Genomic DNA, 4,616 nt, shown 5'->3' on the forward strand with positions numbered 1-4,616 from the left:
TTTCCAAGAGGCTTCAAGAGGTGTGTTTGAGCTTATTTTTATTTGATTAGGACAATGCACATTACATTTCTGTAAATGCGCCAGTGTTAGCCAGTTGGCTAATTTTCAACTGTAGTCCAAGTTACCTAGAACATTACAATAAACAAATTGTATAACTGTTCAAAAATAGGGCATACAAAGGTGTTCAAATGAACTCAATTTGGAATTCAACTGACCTCAATGGTATAAAAAAACATTCCAAAGGTACATTTAACACTAAACAACCAAAGAAGTGCCATTTCTGTAAACTCTTATTGCAGCTGCCAAGACATCAGACAAGCCTTTATACTTTCCTTTAAAAGTGCAATTTGTGTAAACTGTTATTGCAACTGCTGAAACATTAGACAAGCTATTATACTTGCCTTTTTACAATCAAAAAGTAGCCGTAGCCTGCAGAAACAACCGTAAGGACAGAGTCAAATTTTGACTAATCTTTCTTGAAAAGTGCTTGGGTGTACGAGAACTGCCCTGGGCCCTCAACAGGTATGAAGGACAAATCTGCAGTGTTAATAGTACATTTACATTTACATTTACAATTTTGTCATTTAGCAGATGCTTTTGTCCAAAGCGACTTACAAATTGGGACTAAATTAAGCAAGTCATCGTGAAGAGGCAAAAAACAACTAGTAAAAACAACTAGTAACTAGTGTAATGGCAATTTTCAGAAGTTAATATCAAACAGCATCAGAGGTGTAAGAAACTTTCAAGAGACAAAACTGTAATAAAGAGAAAAGGTTTATTTCAATGAGGATTCTTTTCACAAAAGCCGCAGCCACCCAGCTTTGAAATAGAATGCCTACTAGACACAACAAAACATAGATATTTTATACAGTTTCTTGGCAAAAGAACTCCTCCTTCCAGGTTTCTTGTAAATTTCCAGAAAGATACCCCCTATCTTCTGCTGGTTCGGACTGGTTTCTACCCCCTGGTACAGGTCACACTGTTCTATGTCCCTGAGACACCCAAAGGCCTTCATCTACGACCTAAATTGCCTCTCGCTTCCCTGTCCTCCCTCAGCTGCTAGAAAACCTCACAGAAACATATGATTAAACAGTTTGGAAACGAATGATTATAAGAAACGCTGAATTTTCCACAACAAATTCCTCCTCTTTATCATTCTCTGATAAACGTATTAAAGGAAAATTCATCATTGTCTTCTAATTTCTTGATCAAACATCATTACATCATTACATCATTTCATTTCAAGATCAGAATTGATTCAAGTCTTTACATCACAGTTATACTCTTCATGTCTGACTTTCATATACCTGATCATTCTACTTGAACTTAGTAGGCAAAAAGATTAAAATTAAAACTATTAGGCAAAAACATTAGAATTAAAACTAGTTTGAAAAAAAGATTAAAATGAAATAAGCTCAGGCTATTTTTCCAGGGATAGACCCTTAATTTTACAGCAAGCAGATAAAGGTTTATTCTGGAACCGGGCTAGACGAACGAGCTCTGTCATTGCATCCCCAACACTATAGGTCGGACCCTCAGTCATTTCAGTATAAACAAGAAAAAGTTGGATTAATATTTAGTAGGAAAACAAAACATGCTATAAAAACACAGATAAAGTGATACAAAACCTCCTCATATTAAAACCCTGTCCTTGTATGCCATCTCGTAACACGGATGGCTACTGCTTTTAACCCTCTGAACATATCATCATTCTTACAATGGAAAAAGAAATAAAAATAATGAAAACAATAATAATAATAAAAACAGTGAATAGAACAGTCAATCATTGACATCAAAACCTAAACAATCAAAGTTTAGAAAATCCCTTTCCTGGTCCCAGGAAGGCAACAAAAGGAAAGAAAACACATTTAACTCATGTGTGCATACATGTCATCGCTGTCATAATCATCACATTGCTCTCCATCAGTCATTGGGTACAGAGTCAGTTTCACTGCTTGGACTGACGTGCTAACCGTCCCTGCCCTGATCAATCTCTGCACTAAGCTGGAAAGGCACTTCATAATGCATGGTAAACAAAACAGTAATCCCATACCCACAATTGGCAAGACAGTTTGAATTATTCTATAAAACCACCCTGACCATGCAGACATCAGCCACCCCACCCACTCACTATCAGTAGCTTTAGGCGGCTCTTTCACAGCTTTTCTCATGTGCTCGATGATATTGGTTATGTTGTCACTGTAATCAGGAATATTAAAACAACATGATACCCCCAACATTTTACAAACTCCACATTTCTTTGAAGTCAAAGCTTCAGAGCACAGCTGCTTACAGCGTTTGCTCTCCTCTTTTCACTGTTTGTTTCAGGACTCTTCACAAAAGTATAAGAATTTGTACTACATGCCATCAATTTCATTAAAACTTTGTTGAAACAGTATTCCTCTATCAAGTGGTTAGTCTGCAGATTCAACTTAATGTTATCAATATTTTGTCAGTCCCACTTATCTCTGCTGTTTCACAAAAAACAAAATATTATGTTACTCGGATCTCAACCCTTAAGACAGCCATATAGCTGCATTCTTCTTTAACCTTTATTACCTAGATTGTAGTTTTCTTAGACATCTAATGTCATACATAACTACTTCTCACAGTATTCCTCTATCAAATCTTTCCCTAAATGCAAGTTCCTTCTGCATCCTCCAATCTTCTTACGACTTCCATCTATTAACTTTCCTTTAAACTTTCTTTTCTCCCTTATTTACTTGCACATTCTTTTCACTTTCTTTAGCACTGCATTCACATTCTTAGTTCTTTCTCAGACGAAAACTTTAATATCGTCATTTAAATACTGTTCTACTTTAAAAAAAAACCCACGTTAATACACGTCACTTTCACGTTATCACTTTCTTTTCTGAGTGTCCATTTACAATTACAGGCTAAATGGCCCCGCTGACCATAATTAAAACACTCTCTTTGCCTATAGTTTGATCATTGAGCTTGCAAACAGCTCCAACTTACTGCACACCCTTGAAGCAGTGTGTCCTAATCAGGAATGTAAACACAGCCACTGATAAGCAGTTCTCTGTATTCTTTTACAGTCCACCAGTGTGGATTCAATCACAACAGCCAAATCATAATCTTCATCATTATTATTGGCAGCACATTAATTTCCATAAGTTGTAAAGAAAATCATTCAACATATTCTAAAGGTTTTCACTAAACATTTTCTTTGTTAACTCCAACCACCTTGTTTGGCAGATACACAGAAGTTCCCACATTCATTAAAGCTGGATAACAGCACCCTGACCAGTCCTTTTTTTTCAAACGGTGATATGATATTACCACAAACCCAAACTGCCGCCGGTGAACTTTGATACGGTTTATCGAATGGACACTTAAAGTTGATTTCTTCGTGGTTGGTTTTAATGTTTGCTGTGCAATTGTTCATTGTCCCGTCCAACACATTGATCTTAATTCTGCAATCTGACCACCCAATTTTCAAAGGTCTCGGTCTGTTGAAACAAACACAAACATCACCTTTCGCAAACGTTACTCTCAGAGGTGGAATTGCAATTTCAGTGTTATTGTACTGCTGTATATGGTCACAGTTGTCAGCAGGCTGTTCCATTGGTGTCTTTCCTCTCTCTAGTTCCACAACAGTTTTTAATACATCAGTCATTTGCTGAGGAATCAGACACTTGGTTTCGTTGACAGTAGCTGCTGTCTTTGGGGCTCCTCCTCTTGTTGCTCCTCCGATATGGGTGGAACCTTCCTGCAGTGATTGACATGTACCCACGTCGCTCGCTCGCCGACCTTCACCGCCGTATGCGTGATCAGCAAGACTTGGAACGGTCCCAGCCACCGTTTCGCCCTCCAGCTCTTTCTCCTGAGGTCTCGAATCACCACGTAATCACCTGGTCTGATTTTGTGCAGGAACGTCTCTGCTACCTTGCCCCTGGCATTTCTTTCACCTGCACAGAACTGTTAGATCACAAACACGACATCTCTTTGCAGTAATTCAACATTTCATTCTCACACACATCTGTCGATGGAAGCCTCCTTCTTTCCCCTGTTATACCCATGAATGGTGGTCTACCAAAGAGAATTTCAAATGGGCTCAAATTTGTTTTGACTCTCTTTCTCATTCTCATGTACATTAACACAATGGGGAGTGCTTTCACCCACGAGAGCCCTGTTTCTTCACAGCATTTTGCCAATTTGTTCTTTACCGTCTGGTTTTCACGCTCAACAGCGCCCCCGCTGGCAGCGTGTTAGGCACAGTGTGTTCCATCGTGACCACATATCCACGACTACCAAACAATATTTCTGTTTCCCACACGGGGTTAGTTCAATGAAATCAATCATTAAATATTCAAATGGCCCGTCTGGGGCTGGCTGGCTTGCCAGTGGTGTTTTAATGCCCCGTGCAACGTTATATGCAGAGGCGGCCTTACCTATGTTTCACCCGTTTCAATTGAAACGGGCCCCGCCCTCCAAGGGGGCCCCCAACAGAGCAGGAAAATCCCATTCATTTTCTCAATAGGATATTTATTTTCAGACATAATGTCTAAAGTGGTCTCCAACACGTCGCTCGCGAGAGTAGCTCGTGGCCTGATTGGAGGTAGCTCGCCAAGGGCCGTTCACATATCGCGTCT

General features: G+C 39.3%; 1 long non-coding RNA gene across 1 annotated transcript; it reads right to left on the reverse strand.

Moving 5' to 3' along the window:
* Nucleotides 1-756: 756 nt before the first annotated feature.
* Nucleotides 757-4,395, reverse strand: LOC309486315. The gene is made up of 2 exons (XR_014201469.1): nt 2,753-4,395; nt 757-2,714 (listed from the first exon to the last, which is right to left on the reverse strand). It is a non-coding gene; the product is annotated as an uncharacterized lncRNA (long non-coding RNA).
* Nucleotides 4,396-4,616: the final 221 nt, after the last annotated feature.

The sequence above is a fragment of the Leuciscus leuciscus genome, assembly GCF_965113295.1.
Source record: "Leuciscus leuciscus genome assembly, chromosome: 22".
Lineage (NCBI taxonomy): Eukaryota > Metazoa > Chordata > Actinopteri > Cypriniformes > Leuciscidae > Leuciscus > Leuciscus leuciscus.